Below are 19167 nucleotides of genomic sequence, written 5' to 3'. Positions count from 1 at the left end.
GAGATCATGCCAAACTAATCTTATTGATTTTTTTGATTGGGTAACTAAAATTATAGATCAGGGTGGTGCAGTAGACATTGCTTACCTAGATTTCAGTAAGGCTTTTGACACTGTTGCACATAGAAGGCTTATCAATAAACTACAATCTTTGAGTTTGGATTCGAATATTGTTGAATGGGTAAGGCAGTGGCTGAGTGACAGGCAACAGAGGGTTGTAGTCAATGGAGTATATTCGAAGCTTGGGCTTGTCACCAGTGGGGTACCTCAGGGATCTGTACTTGGACCCATTCTCTTTAATATTTTTATTAGTGATATTGCAGAAGGCCTTGATGGTAAGGTGTGTCTTTTTGCGGATGATACTAAGATATGTAACAGGGTTGATGTTCCAGGAGGGATAAGCCAAATGGAAAATGATTTAGGTAAACTAGAAAAATGGTCAGAGTTGTGGCAACTGACATTTAATGTGGATAAGTGCAAGATAATGCATCTTGGACGTAAAAACCCAAGGGTAGAGTACAAAATATTTGATAGAGTCCTAACCTCAACATCTGAGGAAAGGGATTTAGGGGTGATTATTTCTGATGACTTAAAGGTAGGCAGACAATGTAATAGAGCAGCAGGAAATGCTAGCAGAATTCTTGGTTGTATAGGGAGAGGTATTAGCAGTAGAAAGAGGGAAGTGCTCATGCCATTGTACAGAACACTGGTGAGACCTCACTTGGAGTACTGTACACAGTACTGGAGACCCTATCTTCAGAAGGATATTGATACCTTAGAGAGAGTTCAAAGAAGGGCTACTAAACTGGTTCATGGATTGCAGGATAAAACTTACCAGGAAAGGTTGAAGGATCTTAACATGTATAGCTTGGAGGAAAGACGAGACAGGGGGGATATGATAGAAACATTTAAATACATAAAGGGAATCAACACAGTAAAGGAGGAGACTATATTTAAAAGAAGAAAAACTACCACAACAAGAGGACATAGTCTTAAATTAGAGGGACAAAGGTTTAAAAATAATACCAGGAAGTATTACTTTACTGAGAGGGTAGTGGATGCATGGAATAGCCTTCCAGCTGAAGTGGTAGAGGTTAACACAGTAAAGGAGTTTAAGCATGCGTGGGATAGGCATAAGGCTATCCTAACTATAAGATAAGGCCAGGGACTAATGAAAGTATTTAGAAAACTGGGCAGACTAGATGGGCCGAATGGTTCTTATCTGCCGTCACATTCTATGTTTCTATGTTTCTATGTTTCTATCATCATCACACCGTACGTCCATGTGTGTAATGCTGCCTGACTGAGACATATCCCTGTTATCTACATCCTCTGGCAATAATGGTTGTGCATCACTCATTTCTTCCAACTGATGTGTAAATAACTCCTCTGACAGATCAAGTGAAGTGGCTGTGGTGCTAGTGTTGGTGGTGGTGGCAGGCGGGCGAGTGGTAACTTGAGAGGTGCCTGAAGCTAAGCTGGAGGAGGATGGTGCATCAAGGTTCCGAGCGGAAGCTGTAGAAGATTGGGTGTCCTGTGTTAGTCAGTCAACTATGTCCTCAGAACTTTTCGAGTTCAGGCAGGGGCGGACTGACCGGTCGGGCACTTCGGACATGGTCCGAGGGCCCTGCTGGGAGGGGGGCCCGCCATCAGGGGGCCCGCCGCCCCTTTAAATACTGCAGCCGCCTGAGCGCTCTCTTAAGAGCCTCAGGCGGCTGCAGCTTCTCACCTCCCCTCCCCTGTAGCGTGGCCGAGCTGCTCTCCGGTCCGCGGTGCCGGCCGGAGTGATAGGAAGGTGCACACTGAGTGTGCACCTTTCTGTCAGTCCGGCCGGGTACAGGAAACAGAACTCCTGTTCCGCGCGGAACAGGAGTTTCTGTTTCCTGTACCTGCCGGACTGACAGGAAGGTGCACGAGTGTGCACCTTCCTATCACTCCAGCCGGGCACCGCAGACCGGAGAACAGCTTGGCCACGCTACAGGGGAGGGGGTAAGAACAAAGAGGGAGGGAGGGGAGGGGGGGTAAGAACAAAGAGAGAGGGAGGGGGGGTAAGAACAAAGAGGGAGGGGTAAGAACAAATAGGGAGGGAGGGGAGGGAGGGTAAGAACAAAGAGAGAGGGAGGGAGGCGAGGGGGGTAAGAACAAAGAGGGAGGGGGGGGGTAAGAACAAAGAGGGAGGGGGGTAAGAACAAAGAGGGAGGGAGGGGGGTAAAAACAAAGGGGGAGGGGGGTAAGAACAAAGAGGGAGGGGAGGGGGGTAAGAACAAAGAGGGAGGGGGTAAGAACAAAGGGGGGTAAGAAGAAAGAGGGAGGGGGGTAAGAACAGAGAGGGAGAGGGGGGTAAGAAGAAAGAGGGAGGGGGTAAGAAGAAAGAGGGAGGGGGTAAGAAGAAAGAGGGAGGGGGTAAGAAGAGAGAGGGAGGGGGTAAGAAGAGAGAGGGAGGGGTAAGAAGAGAGAGGGGGTAAGAAGAGAAAGGGAGGGGCTAAGAAGAGAAAGGGAGGGGGGTAAGAAGAGAGAGGGAGGGGTGGTAAGAAGAGAGAGGGAGGGGGTAAGAAGAGAGGGAGGGGGTAAGAAGAGAGAGGGAGGGGGGGTGAGAAGAGAGGGAGGGGGAGTAAGAAGAGAGAGGGGGGTAAGAAGAGAGGAGGGGGGAGTAAGAAGAGAGGGGGGAGTAAGAAGGGGGTAAGAAGGGAAGGAGGGGTAAGGAGAGGGGGAGGGGGGAGTAAAAAGAGGAAGGGGGGAGTAAAAAGAGGGGGGGAGTAAGAAGAGGGGGGAGGGGGGTAAGAAGAGGGGGGGAGTAAGACGAGGGGGTAGAGGGGAGTAAGAAGAGGGGGGCGGGGGGTAAGAAGAGGGGGGAGGGGGTAAGAAGAGGGGGAGGGGACTAAGAAGTGGGAGGAGTAAGAAGAGGTGGGAGTAAGAAGAGGGGGAGGGGGGAGTAAGAAGAGGGGGAGAGTAAGAAGAGAGTGAGGAGGGAGTAAGAAGGGGGGGTAAGAAGAGGGGGAGGGCGAGTAAGAGAAGGGAAATTGCCCCCCCCTGTCCGCAGGCACCGTGCGGAGAGCCGGCAGGGGAGGGAGGAAGAGAGGACCCGGGAGCTCAGCCTTCAGCTCCTCTGGGTCCTTCTTGCGCGAGCACAGATCGTTGCCGCGGTTACCACGGCAACGTTACGGCTCTTGCGAGAGTAAACTCTAGCCCTGGAGCTACGGGCTAGAGTTCACTCTCAACACTGTGACCACCAGGGATTCCCACAGGCTGGCCAGTAGCCAGCCAGCCAGCCCACAGGCCACCAGTTAGGCTTACAGCCAGCAAGCCCACAGCCTGCCAACCACAGCCAGCAAGCCACAGCCTGCCAGCCAGCAAGCCACAGCCTGCCAGCCAGCAAGCCACAGCCAGCAAGCCACAGCCTGCCAGCCGCAGCCAGCAATCCCACAGCCTGCCAGCCGCAGCCAGCAAGCCCACAGCCTGCCGGCAGTAGCCAGCAAGCCCACAGCCTGCCAGCAAGCCCACAGCCTGCCAGTCGCAGCCAGTAAGCCCACAGCCTTCCAGCAAGCCCACAGACTGCCACCCAGCAACAGTAATTAAGGTAAGAGGAACCAACTTGGCCTAGGTATCAGCGAGCTATGTTGTGTTGCTATATTGTGAATAGGAACCAGAGTGTTGGAGAGACCCCCCTCCAGGCCCCATTAGACTCCATTGTAGTCTCTAATGGGAACTGGAGGAAATTCTTTCTAACACACTCTCTAAAGGACACTTAGATAGCCTCTGCTAGAATGCTCCCCCCCCCCCCTCCATGGCCCATTAGCCCTCAATTGTAGTCTCTACTGGGGCCTGGAGGCGACTGTTTCCAGCAGGGACACTGAGATGGCCTCTGTTAGAAAGACCCCCTTCCAAGCCTATTAGACTCCATTGTAGTCTCTAATAGGGCCTGGAGGGGATTCTTTCTAACACACTCTCTAAAGGACACTGAGATAGCCTCTGCTAGAAAGACCCCCCTCCATGGCCCATTAGCCCTCAATTGTAGTCTCTACTGGGGCCTCGAAGGGATTATTGCACTTTTGTTCCTTGTGTCTAAAGATTGTGTAGGGTGTGGCTGGAGGCGGTGCATGGAGGCGGGACATGGGTGGCGCTTGCTGCGGAGTATGGGTGGGGCCTGTAAGGGGGCCCTTGATTTATTTTGCCCGGGGGCCCTGAGGGTTCTCAGTCCGCCCCTGAGTTCAGGGTACGTGGCCTCTGAACACTGGGCATTATTCTAGGGCCAAAGGGAATCACAGCACCATGACCACGACGGCCCCTGCAGGGTGGCCTGCCTCTGCCTGTCATTTTTTTTCAATTAGTGGTACTATGCGTGCAAGCTACTGTGACAACAGATATGAGTGGCACTGTGCACTGGCAGAAGTTGGCAGAGTAGATGCTGTAGGCCTGACACACACGTTTGCAGACAACTAACTGCTATTCAATCTATTATAGTCAAAACATTTTTTTTTAAAATGTACACTACTGTTACACCAGATATGAGTTGCACTGGTGTGACACTGTGCCCTGGCAGGCCATGAAACGCACACGTGTGAAGGACACTGACTGCTATTATATTACAGTCAAAAATGTTTTTTGTTTTTTTTTAAATGCAAGCTAACGTGACAGCAGATATGAGTGGTGGCACTGGGCAAGTGGGCACAGTATACACTGTGAACCTGACACACACGCTGGCAGGCAGGCAACTGCAATTAGATTACACAAAAAAAAAAAAAAGCAGACTGATGTTCTAGCCCTAAAAAGGGCTTTTTGGGGTGCTGTCTTTACAGCAGAGATCAGGACTGTAGTGGACACTGAATACACTAGCCTAGCTATCAATTTCCCTATTAAATCATCAGCAGCTACACCGTCCCTCCACTGTCCTTCCTTTCACTAAGAATGCAGCTTCCGTGGGGCGGGGCCTAGCTGTCATGGAGGAAAGACGCACTTCGTGGGAGCTCCCTCAATATCTCACTTTAAGCAGCTATCAACAAGCAAATTTCACCCCAGAAGGGGATGACCCAGCAATGTTGCTCCTACCTGACCGACCCGACATGCTTAATAGCGGTCAGCAACTCGACAGAGTCTTACTTACCTCCACGTGGCAAGTGTGGCCTGGTGCTCACTGGGCGGGATAGGCGGCCAATCTCCCGATCCTGGGATGCCCAGGAACAGTTACTTCCCGGCAGGAGCTCCGTTACCCCCCCTCGGACCGGTGGGGGTTATCCCGGTCCACCCCTGAGAGGCTGTCTCGAGCTAATGGACGCACAGAGCAAAGCCGCCCAGGCTGACATAGTCATCTGCGACTCTCCCAATATGGCGGCAGCCGCGTGTCCTCCTGGTACCAGCAAAGCATGGCAGGATATGGAGTCTAAGCTGGGCAGACTCTTTAATCAATTTTGGAAGCAAATAACAAACAGGAGGCCCCAACAAGCTCCACCACAGCCCCAACAAGCTCCACCACAGCTAAGCGAAGCAGTCCCCATTAAAATCCACCAACGCAAAATGCGTGGAAGACGGGACCGGAGGCACAAACAGAGATGCAGAGCCTGCCCCACGTCAAGCACTCACCACCACAATCCCGCACCGGACGTGAAGCACCAACGGGACAGATCCGACCACCCGACAAAACAAGCTTCCACCACCTCAAGCCACGAACCCGGCACTCAGCCAGAGACTTGTCTTTGTTGTTCCAGGTATCAGGGACTCCCAAGGTCTGCACCTGGTGCCCAGAAGGGATCGGATGAGCACAAGCAGTAAACAGCAGCCTGCCAAGCATGTCCCACTATAGCCGATCCTCCACACCATGCCTTTGATCACATGAACTGCTCTCTGCACATTAACTAATCATAAAGTAGCAAGCATTTAAACATGTCATTATTTCTAAAGAGTTTATTGTCGTAGTTCCTTACATGCCTTTACCTTAACCATTCATGTATTATGTTATTCACTAGTCTCATCTCATGGGGCGACTCACACTTGATTTATAACTAGTGGTGGAGCTGCTGATATAAATACACAGTTGATAACGTGAAAGCTACACCCTAAACATGACAGCCATCTTTCACAACAATGTACTGCTATATACTCGTACCCTCAGTGCAACTAGCCATGATATATGCACGTTCAGCCTAGCATGCTCAAATATAACACACTTTTGTCTAAAAAAAAATTATACAAAAAAACAAAACAAAAAAGAATGCAGCTTCCGAATGAATCTAAAATGGATGCTGTCCAGGAGGTGGGAGGGTCTGGGAGGGCGGGTCTGCTGCTGATTGGCTGGAATGTGTCTGCTGACTGTGAGGTACAGGGTCAAAGTTTACTCAATGATGACGAATAGGGGGCGGACCGAACATCGCATATGTTCGCCATCCGTGGCGAACGCGAACAAGCTATGTTCGCTGTGAACTATTCGCCAGCGAACTGTTCGGGACATCTCTACTCAGGACTTCAAAAATACAATCTCCTGCCGCAATATAGAGAACGGTCTACAGATTAGACTGCATCGTAATCTCCAAAAAGTGGAATGTGAAACATATGCATGAGGTGTGGCTACGGCTGTATAAGCAAAGTGATTTAATACCTAAATACCAAGGAATTAAGCAGTGTGTCTGCAGGGGCATGCTCTATACACCAAAACGGATTTTGGGTGAGTTGTTTCCAGGTCTTGACATCCATGGTGACATTTCAGCTCGGTACTGGTAGTGCATATGTGTTGATTGCTTGAATCTTATTCTTGACATTGAACTGGGACACCAGGACATGTCAGACTCATTGTAGGTACTTGGATGTCCTTGTCACTTCCTCCTTGTTGTCATGCATTTTTAACCCCAGATACTTGTAGCTGTTGTTGATTTGGCCTCTTGGCCTGTTCATCTTCCTTCTTTTTTGCTATTATGTACCTACACTTATCTACTCTGCTGTTCTTGCTGTAAAACCTGATGGATCAGTGAGTCAATGTGCTCATTCTTGGCATACAGCTTGATGTTGTTCATGCAGTACCAGGGGGTCTCTGTAATGGTTTGCGATTGTGCTTCATTAACTGTAGCTAGCTGTCTGGTGATTTGTTCTAGTAGCCCACTTGTCATCAGATTGCCCTGGTACAGACCTTGTTAATTCTGGCAACATCTGAGCAGGCATTACCCTCTTGGCTGATGTTGCTCTCATATTATTGATTGTATATTAGGTGTCTTGCCCAGGGACACTTACTGGTTTACAGCACTGGTCAGACCGGGATTCGACCTTCCTTCCACCCATAAATAAAATATTACTTGAAGTGTTTTCTTCTCTCGTGAATAAACCAGATCTGTGTGATTGGATTTATACCTCCTGCTGCCTTTTTACTTGATGTTTGTTCTTTATTTCAGGATAGAATGTCCTCTATGCTTCCAGGTATCTTATAATTATCATTCATTTAACAACATAAATAAAGACATCAATACCATTGCGTGACAAAATCCATATCTCAGAATATGATTGCGTGTCAACATTGTATTAAATAGAGCTTGCCTTGTACCTTGGAGAATGAACATTTTCTTCAAGAGCATACAGTAAATTAAATCACAAAGAGAGTAATGAGAGGTTACAAACTTACTGTAAGATAGATGGCAGGCCAATCTTAATATTAAATTAAACCTGCTTCAGCAGAGAATAATTAGGTGTGATATATTTGCTTCTTTGTAATGTTCCAAGAAACAAATTAATATGTTTTAAAATGTAAAAGTATTTTGGAAGACACTTGTATTTAGTCAGTGTTTCATTTGTTGAGTTGATAGTCGCATCGGTAAGATAATGCAGAATGACTAAGTAACAGCAGGTTGAATACTATGTGTTTAACATTCAACTAATTGTGGAAAAGTGTCAAGCACAAATCATAGAGTAGATATTATCAGTCTTTGTCTTATTATTAGTTATACTAGTAAAGTAGTGGTAGAAATATACATTAATAGTATAATCATCATCTCCTTGGACTGGCAGTGTATTAATTAATAGTCAGAGACATATCACAGGCTCATAAAAACTCTATGTATATTCGGTCTATGACTGCTAGAATACCTCCTATAATTACAGCTCAAAAATATATATATATATTGGTTTTTTTACACCCAAAAAAAAAAAAGAGAGACAAAGTCAGCAGTTTTCTTATTTGCACTTTCTACTGAACTATACAAAACTACACAGTTCAGTCTGCCAACGAATGCACTATTCATGTACACAAAGACACACGCTAGCAAAAAAAAAGTTATTCAAATTGGAATTACTAAGAAGAAAACAGGTTTTGAAGAATTATAGAAATTTAAACTACTGCTAGCAAAAAACAAAAGCAGTATTGTATCTACATTGGAGCTGTCACAGCTACACAGTCACATTATGGGCAAAGCACAAACTAATACAAAATAAATAAATATTAAACAAACCGTTCATTTCTCTAGTTGCTGTGCTGAGAAAACCACATTAAAATACACCGATTCACTGAATCAACAGTTTACTTCACTGCTAATTGTAAAAAAAAATAATAAAAAAAAAAATGAAATCACTGATTCAGACAGTTACTTCAATGCCTTTAAAGCTCAAAAACTAAAATTGCATTATCTAACTCTGACTGCTTGTGTGTACTGCAGAAAGGAAACTGGAGTACAACTAAACTTCTATAGACACACAGTAAATTATTTTAAAAGTATTAAAAGTGCAAATAGTTAAGGTTTAAATTAAATAACACTAGTAGAGAGATATAAGTGAAAATGTCAAGTTAATCAATCAATCACCAGAATAGAGGGCAATGGAATTTAAAGGACAACTGTCACCTCAAAACCATGTTTCATATAAAAACCCTTTCATCAAATTCTGAATGGCTTTATTTTTTTAAATTAAGTATATGTAAAATAAAATGAGAAAACACATTTAGCATACGACAGGATTATTCAGCTATATATACATACACCTTAAGTTAGACAGTGTTTGAATTTGACAGATTGTCTGATGATACCATTGCACTGTGCAAGGAGTGAAGCATGGAAAACCATAGAGACTAACGATTGGTTTGCAAACACTGTCTGTTATGAGAGAAATGTGTCAAACCACAGAGTGCATTGTTGATGTGTATGGGTTAACTTGCCCATGGTGACCTTTGTCCACTGCCTTCAATGTGGTCATTCGCATTAGACCTGAACCATGGAGCAATGGAAGAAAGTTTCCTGGTCTGATGAATCACGTTTTCTTTAAGATCAGGTGGATAGCTGGGTGCATGTGTATTGTTTATCTATGGAATAGATAGCAGCAGGATGCACTATGGAAAGAAGGCAGGCTGGTGCAGGCAGTGTTATACTCTGGCCAATGTTCTGCTCGGATACCTTGGGTCCTGAAATTCATCTGGATGTTACTTTGACACGTACCACCTACCTAGAGATTGTTCCACATCACATACACCATGTCATAGCAATTGTGTTCCCAGATGTCAGTGGCCTCTTTGAGCATAATAATGCACCCTGCCACACTGCAAAAAATGTTCAGAAAGAGTTTGAGGAACATGACAAAGAGTTCAATATGTTGTCTTGGCCTCTAAATTCCCCAGATTGCAATCCTATTGAGCATCTGTGGGATGTACCGGGAACAACAACTTTGATCCATTGAGGCCCCATCTCACAACTTGCAGAACTTGAAGGATCTGCTTGAGGAGTCCATGCCTCAATGCATTAGATCCATTTTGGCAGCACTAGGTGGGAAGTACACAATATTAGGCAGATAGTTTGAATGTTGTGGCTGATCAGTTTATATGGCTTAAAGGATCCTGTCACATACTAAATATAGGGAAGAGTTTCTCTTTTACATACGGTACATTTAACCAAAAATCTATTTCATTTCAAAACTCAGTGGAAAGATATATGATACTGTAGTTAATTGGTAGACCTGTAACACCTATTTAGCTTACAGTCCTATCTTTTGGAGGAGCACTCTATTTTATTTTAACTGCCTAGCCTGCCTCTATGTTTGTGTTATTGTCACATTTGTTATATGTTTTTCTAAGAACTACTACCATGCACGTAGCCCAGATGCCCACTATCACTCACATCAAACCCACAAACCTAACCACTACTACAAAAATCACTCTGAGACCCCTATTGTACATACCAATAGGTACCAACTGTTATCCATTGATTCTGAAATAGACAACGACGATCATTTTTTAGAGATTCAAACACATCCACACACCTTCACCAACACACCATACCCAACAAGGACCAAAAAAAGACCCCTAAGTCCAGAGGCAAACAAAGTGGCAGAAGACAACAAAAAAGAGAGACTAGAGAGAGTAGAAAGACAATAACTATCCCCAAAGAGTCAGATACTGGTATTTTTAATCTATCACAACAAATTTTAAGTGCAGCACAAATCTCTGTTTTAAGCAAAGGGCTAAAATATGCCCCGACCAATTCTTTTAAGCCATTTCAGGCATTTTTAGACGTAAATAAATTCACACGCAAAGTCACATTAAAAAGATTCTATAAGTCACAAAATATTACCACTAATCCCGCTTCTCCTCCCCTCTCACTGCCTACAGACCAACCTACAGTTATCAGCACAGATCTTAAACCACAATCTACTTTTTATCCCTACAATTTTAAGTCAGCTCCTCTTATAATGTTTGAAAAATCCGTATTAAGAGATTTTGAAAAAATCAAATATAGCAAATACGATACCCAAAATTTAAATAAAGTAGAGATAACAGCAATGAAAGAACTACAAGAAGATTTAGACATTGTTATTAAACCTGCAGATAAAGGTGGGGGTCTGGTCATTCAATCAAGTGCCATGTATATACAAGAAGCCTATAGGCAACTAAATGACACTGATGTATATAAGAAATTATCTGAAGACCCAACGCCCTGCATACAACAAAAACTTAATACCTTCTTACAAAAGGGGCTAGATAAAAATATTCTAAACAAAAAAGAGTTTGACTATATATCCATCAGAAATCCCCGAATTCCCGTAATTTACTTTCTGCCTAAGATACATAAAGATGCCCAAAACCCCCCAGGTAGACCCATAGTGTCAGGGATAAGATCCCCCTTATGTAACTTATCTCAGTACATCGACACTCTACTACAACCGACTGTGAAACTTATGAAGTCTTATCTGAAGGACTCTATGACACTACTTATTTTTTTAAATGGATTTTACTGGGAACAAGACTTTTTACTTGTGACATGTGACGTTACCTCCCTATACACTATAATCCCGCATGAATTAGGTTGTAATGCCGTTAGATCCATGCTCTCTAACGAAAAAAGAGTTCCAGATACTCAAATTGATTTTATTATAGAAGGCATTGATATTATTTTAAACAATAACTATTTCTGTTTTTTTAACTCATTTTACCTTCAGAAGAGAGGGACAGCGATGGGGACCAGGTTCGCTCCCAGCTATGCCAACCTCTTCATGGCGGACTGGGAATCCAGTGCCATTTGGGGGCAGCATGCGTGGGAGCAGAACCTGGTCACCTATTTTAGATACATTGATGACTTGTTTTTTATATGGAGAGGTTCTGAGGACTCACTCAATGCTTTTATTTCACACCTCAACTCAAATAATAGAGGGATTGTTTTAACACACGAATATAGTAGAGATTTAATCAATTTTTTAGACCTAAGCATTTTTATTAAACAAGGGGTGGTACATACAAAAACATTTTTTAAAAAGGTATGTACCAACACAGCGATCGACCAGTCGAGCTGTCACTATAAACCATGGCTTGAGAGCGCCCCTAAAAGCCAATTTTTAAGAATGCGAAGGAATTGCTCTCTTATCAATGATTTTAACGAACAATCACTGCTTTTAAAAAATCAATTCATTGAGAAGAACTACTCACCCACAAAACTGGAGAACATTATAACAACAGTAAAAAGTAAACCTAGAGAAAATCTCTTAACCTATAAAGAAAAAGACTCCTCTAAAGCCCCTACTCTTCCCATAATTTTTAATTTTAACAATAAAAGCGGCTTTATCAAAAAAACGATTAAGAGACACTGGCATCTTTTAAAACAAGATGACCTCCTTAAAGAAATATTACCAATACAGCCCAAAATTGTTTTTAGAGGTGCACCAAATTTTAGATCAATTTTAACCAATAATTACACCAGAGAAGTAAAAGAAACACAATCTACTTTTTTAAACGGGATGACGGGTTTTTATAAGTGCAAACGCTGTGTCGTATGTAAAAGTACTAATCCCACTACCCAGTCCAAAATCACTAGTTTTAAATCAAATACAACTAATAAGAGTTATACTATTAGAGACTTTATTACATGTCATACCACTAATGTTATTTACCTATTGGAGTGCCCATGTGGCCTCCAATACGTTGGTATGACAACCAGATGCCTGAAAACAAGATTAGCAGAACACTGTCGCAATATAAAAAATGGATATGCTAATCATTCCGTATCAAAACATTTTGAAATACATAATCGGGACCCCAAACTTCTTAATTGCATGGGTATAAAAAAATGTAAAATTCCCTGGAGAGGGGGAAATCTTAAAAATATCTTAGGCAGAAACGAGATGGAATGGGTATTCAACCTACAGACCCTAGCCCCCAAAGGTTTAAATGCAGACTTTGATTTATTTAACTTTTTATAATTTTAAAATGTTTTAAAAATCTTTTAATAAATATGTGGTTTAATTCTTCTAATGTGGTTATTTGGGGGCTATCCTAGTCATAGTTGTCACCTACGGCATTATGGTCTGGGATACCCCCAATATGACCACCAAGCAGAATAGATATTCTTATCGATATTTTTATTTTCATTTTATTATTCAATTTCTACTTGTCTCTATATATATATGCTTCTACATATGGTTTTAAGCAAGTGTTGCCCTCTAAGACATTTTATATTTATCTTATCTCCTATAATGGAACATTATGCTGCTAGTTCACCTTGCACTAATGTGATGAATACCACCCATGCTGCTATAGTACACATATCTAATACTAATAAGATTATCACCATATATACTGTTTATGCCTGTTAATACCAAGTTAATTCTTATATGTTATTCTTTTACTAACTTTATATATGGCTATTTATTGCTGTCCAGCATTTTTACATGCATACTAATTTGTCTGCCTAAGCTAGCTTTTTCTATATATATATCATTTATGCCTGTTAATACCTAGTTAATTTTTATATGTTACCCTTGTATTAATTTTAAATTTGGCTATCTGTTGCCATGCATCCTTTTGCCGACATTACATATTCCTAAGCTAGCTATTTCTATTTAAAAACCCATTTTGGGTTCTCTAACTACATCTCCCAAGCTCCTTAGCGGCGATCACATGACTCCTACATCACACTGTCTTTGAGTGATGCGGACCATGTGACGTGCGCAAGCACCGCCCAGGATGCTCATTGGATCTGAACTGTCACGTGGCCAGCGGACTACATCTCCCACAACCCCACGCGGGTCACGTGACGCGCTAGAGTGTAAATACAATCTAATATTATACAAGCTATATAGCTTCGTTTTCCATTTTTCTTCTGCCTATTATGTCTGGCACACACCAAACTTTTAGAATATACCTATTCTTAATAGTATTATAAGCTGTATCCTTCATATGTATTATGCCTAACTGTGATTGGCTAATGTTAATTGATGCTATGTTTGGCGCCGTTTTTAAAGTAACAGTGCACCTATATATATTTTATTCTTGCCAGGTTTTAAATGTTATTCCATTTTGATAAAACCCTTGAGGTGAAACGCGTTAATGGATTTTATTGTATACTTTTAATAATAAATTACGTTTGGCTTTATCTTTGTGCCATTCATATTTTTATTATATATATTTTTATCACTCCAATTTTATATTATCCTTTCCTGGCATTTTATATATCCTAAGGTGGGGATTATACCACCCACGCCATATCTCAAGTGCAGTGTCATCTGCACTGTATACTGTGAGTATATTTATTTTGTTTTATATATACCACATCTTATCTTCAGAGAGCACTATCTGTTATATATTTTTCTCCCTTCTCCTGAGAATTGGACAGCATCAGTGGATCAGAATTTCCTGATATCCTACTAGCAAGGATTATACTGCAGAACGCCCATTCCACCTGAGCTGGTTATAGCTCATACAAATGTGAGTTTATTACATCTTTATTCTTCATTTTCCACGTACCCCACAATCTGCACCATTGGTCCTTTTCCCTTTTATATTTTACATATCACGGGAGGATCTAAAGCATCATAAGAAGAGAGAACACCAGCGCAACATAGACATTTATCCTCTTTTGATTTTTATACTGTTTTTTATATTGACTTTTATATATATTTATATATATCCTTTTTATATTTTTATTGGGACTTATTTTATTGTATCTCTTGGCGCAGCCTTTTCTCCCCTTTTTTCCTGTATATCCTTACCCCAGAGGGTTAGAGGGTGACCCTCTGTAAGGTTGCTGCCTCCTTTGTATATTATTAGCGCTAACCTACTCCACACTTTTTCTAAGAACGCAAACTATTTGACCGCCCACATTTGTCCCCTATCCTTTGGAGACTTTTTTCTATTTGGATTTCTTTGGGGGTTGTTCGTCCTAGTATTCCTTTTATAGGACTACTGTCAGGATCGGGACAGGGATCCAACACGCAGAGTACAAACAGTAGCCAGATACGTATACCAGACCTTAGAATGGCCGGACTAATGTAAGTAGTACAGTAGAGAATGGTCAAAGGCAAGCCGAGGTCGAGGGTAACAGAAGACAGGTAAGCGAGAGACAAGCCGAATTAAGGGTAACAGAGATAAGCAGAGTAGAGCAAACAAGCCGGGTCAAAACCAAAAGGGATAACTAGAAAACACGAGCACTGAGTGACTAGAACAAGCTAGAACCACGACAGGGCAATGAGCTAGCGAAAGAAGCACTGTTAAATACCCTGTTCAGATTAGTAGACACACCTCCGACGAGTCCTGATTGGTCCTGAACCAATTGAGTGACAGGTCGTTCCGGTTTGACGTCCTGACGTCACTTCCGGGCGTCATGCTATAAAAGGGAGTCACTCCCTCGCGGCCGGCTTTGCATGACCGGATGGACCGCGAGGAAAACAGGCCGTCCGTATGGATGAACGACTAAGTCTCTACCTCTCTCGGAGGTAGAGACCTCAGGTACCCTGACAGTACCCCCCCCTCTCAGATACGCCCACCGGGCGGAAGGAACCAGGACGAGAAGGGAAGCGAGAGTGAAATGCCCTGCAGAGACGGGGAGCATGAACATCCTCCTGAGGTACCCAACTTCTCTCCTCAGGACCATATCCTCTCCAATCGACCAGATATTGTACTTTCCCCCGGGAGATTCGAGAATCGACGATGGAATTGACCTCATACTCCTCCTGACCCTCCACCTGAACAGAGCGAGGAGGGGCGATCGTGGAGGAAAATCTGTTACATACTAGTGGTTTCAGCAACGAAACATGAAACGAGTTAGGAATGCGTAAGTTAGTAGGCAAAGCTGTCAGGGCACCTGAGGTCTCTACCTTTGAGAAGGGTAGAGACTTAGTTGTTTATCCGTCTAGACACGCCATATCTCCCGTTCCTCGCGGTCCATCCAGTCATTCTAACGCTGGCCGCAAGGGATCCGCTCCCTTTTCTAACATGACGCTCGATACGTGACGTCTTGACGCTATCCCGAGCGACCTGCCACTCTATTGGCTTTATCCAATCAGCACCCAGCTGAGGCGTGTCTACTCTCCGGACTCAGGGTATTTAAGCTTGCTTCTCTCGTCAGCTCATTGCCCTGTCGTGGTTCTAGCTTGTCTAGTCACTCAGTGCTCTTGTATTCTAGTATTCTCTTTGGTTTTGACCCGGCTTGTTGTACTATTCTGCTTATCTCTGTTATCCCTCTGACCCGGCTTGTCTCTCGCTTACCTGTCTTCTCGTTCCCTCGACCTCGGCTTGTCTCTGACTATTCTCTGTTATTCTATGTACGTTAGTCCGGCCATTCTAAGGCCCGGTATACGTACCTTTCTACTGTTTGTACTCTGCGTGTTGGATCCCTGTCCCGATCCTGACATTACGACAGGGCCAATGGATCCTGCAGGTACAAACAGTCAGCTTGGTTCTTCCGACCCCAGGTTTGATGCCATGGAACACAGGATGGATCAGATGGCCCTAGCACTACAGGCGCTATTGTCTCGTGCTAGTAACCCACCAGAGGAGACACGTACTCCTTCGATCTCTCCTGTAAGTTCAGGCCTAGAAGTAGCTACTGTTTGGGCTTCTTCTCGTATTACTCCACCAGTACGTTATGGCGGTTCTCCTGAGAAGTGTCGTGGCTTTTTGAACCAGATCAGCATCCATTTCGAATTACAACCCCGCTCCTATCCTACAGATAGAGCGAAGGTTGGATTTATTGTTACGTTACTCATTGAAAAGGCTCTGCGATGGGCTAATCCTTTATGGGAGAATGATAACCCGTTAGTCTATAACTATAATGCCTTTGTAGCTGCTTTTAAAATAACTTTTGACCCCCCTGGTAGGAGGGTCAATGCAGCTAGATTACTGTTGCGCCTTAGACAGGAGAATCAAACACTTGTGGATTATGCACTAGAGTTCAGATCCTTGGCGGCAGAGGTTAAGTGGAACGAACAGGCTTATATAGATATATTTTTAAATGGGTTATCAGATGTAATCCTTGACGAAGTCGCTACTAGAGAGCTCCCTGAGAATTTGGAGGATTTAATTTCTTTTATCTCTCGCATTGATGAACGCTTAAGAGAGAGGCAGAACACTCGAGATAGGACTCGTAGACCCTCCTTTAAACTAGCTCCTGCATTTCGAAATTCTGAGATCGAAACCTCACGTTTCCCTGAGCCTATGCAGATAGGTAATACTCACCTCACAGAGGAGGAGAGACAGTACAGGAGAAGGGAGGGTTTATGTATGTACTGTGGAGACAGAGGTCATCTACGCCTAAATTGTCCCAATCGTTCGGGAAACGCTCGCACCTAAGTTTCTCTAGAGGACAGGCCTTGGGTGTATCTATTTTGTCCTCTGTTCACAATTATAAAGATCACAGGCTTCTGCTACCCGTTTCTTTGACTTGGGAGAAGGGAGTAGTAAAAACCATGGCTTTGATTGATTCTGGAGCTGCTGAGAGCTTTATCGATCAAGTTTTTGTTAACAAGCATACTATCCCATCCCAGTTAAGGGAGACACCTCTGGCCGTTGAGGCCATAGATGGTAGACCTTTACTTGAGCCTGTTATTTTCCGTGAGACCATACCTATTAATTTAACTGTTGGTATCTTGCATGAGGAAGACCTACCCCTGTTGATCATTTCCTCTCCTTCTATTCCCATAGTCCTGGGGTACTCCTGGTTAAAGAAACATAACCCTATCATTAATTGGGAGTTAGGGGAGATAATCTCATGGAGTCAGAATTGTCAAGAGAGATGTTTGCGGAAGGTCTCGCCCCTTTGCCTGGCGAACACGTCGGCTAACTCCTCTAATCCTACAGAGACTCAAATACCACCTCAGTACCTGGATTTAAAGGCAGTATTTGATAAAAAGAGAGCCGATACTTTACCTCCACACAGATCCTTTGATTGCAAGATTATCCTACTCCCTGGTACCATGCCTCCCAGGGGTCATGTATACCCGTTATCTACTAAAGAGAATTCAGTTCTAGAGGAGTATATTCACGAGAATTTAGACAAGGGATTCATTAGGAGATCCTCCTCCCCTGCCGGGGCTGGATTTTTTTTTGTTAAAAAGAAGGATGGTTCACTTAGGCCTTGTATTGACTATCGAGGTTTGAACAAGATAACCATTAGGAATGCTTATCCCATTCCTTTGATTACCGAACTCTTTGATCGTTTAAAGGGTTCTACTATTTTCACCAAGTTAGATCTCAGAGGGGCATATAACTTGGTGAGAGTCCAGCAGGGACACGAGTGGATGACGGCGTTCAATACTCGTTACGGTCACTATGAATATACAGTTATGCCTTTTGGGTTATGTAATGCACCGGCTGTATTCCAGGATCTGATAAATGAGGTTCTTAGGGAATTTCAGCAGGAGTGTGTTATTGTATACCTGGACGATATACTCATACATTCTAGAGAGATTGAGACTCACCACGAACAGGTCAGAAGGGTTTTGCACAAACTTCTTCAACATGGTCTGTACTGCAAATTGGAGAAATGTAGTTTCGACCAATCCCAAGTAAATTTCCTCGGTTATGTGATCTCTGGGGAGGGATTTAAGATGGACCCGGATAAGCTCCAGTCCATTCTGGATTGGCCTCTACCCAAGGGTCTCAAGGCCGTTCAGAGATTTATTGGGTTCTCCAATTACTATAGGCGCTTTATTAAGGGTTATTCTTCTATTATTGCGCCCATCACCAATATGACCAAACAGGGGGTTGATACTAAGAATTGGTCTACGGAAGCTCTCCTTGCTTTCAAAACTCTCAAGGAGCTTTTTGCTTCCGCCCCAATTTTAGTTCACCCTAATACCACTCTTCCTTTCCTACTTGAGGTAGACGCCTCGGAGACTGGCGTAGGTGCTATCCTATCCCAAAGGCTAGGTGTGGATAAACCATTACATCCATGTGGATTTTTTTCTAAAAAATTGTCTGGTGCTGAGAGCAGATATGACATTGGTGACAGAGAACTACTAGCTGTTATCAAGGCTTTAAAAGAATGGAGACATTTATTGGAAGGGACATTACATCCTGTTACTATTTTAACGGATCACAAGAACTTGTCCTATATTGGAGAGGCCAAGCGATTGTCTTCCAGGCAAGCTCGTTGGTCGTTATTCCTCACCCATTTCAACTACGTTCTTACTTATAGGCCTGGTTCAAAGAATTCTAAAGCTGATGCTCTTTCTCGCCAATATGAACCTTTGGCTTCTTCTGAACCGGTTCTGTCCTCTATAGTACCCCAATGCAATATTATTGCTAACACAAGTCTCAAAATCCATTCCCCGGTGCTTGCCCAGATCTTGAACTTACAGCATCTGGCACCGGGACAGACTCCTGAGGGAAGAAAATTTGTTCCTCCTGAACTCCAACTGGAGCTCTTACAGTGTTTCCACGAAAGCAAGGTGGCTGGTCATCCTGGCATTCGCAAGACTTATTCCCTGATCTCCAAGGATTTCTGGTGG

The sequence above is a fragment of the Pelobates fuscus genome, chromosome 10, assembly GCF_036172605.1.
Source record: "Pelobates fuscus isolate aPelFus1 chromosome 10, aPelFus1.pri, whole genome shotgun sequence".
Lineage (NCBI taxonomy): Eukaryota > Metazoa > Chordata > Amphibia > Anura > Pelobatidae > Pelobates > Pelobates fuscus.
The sequence above is the reverse complement of the archived record's forward strand: the minus strand, read 5'-3'. Positions refer to the sequence as shown.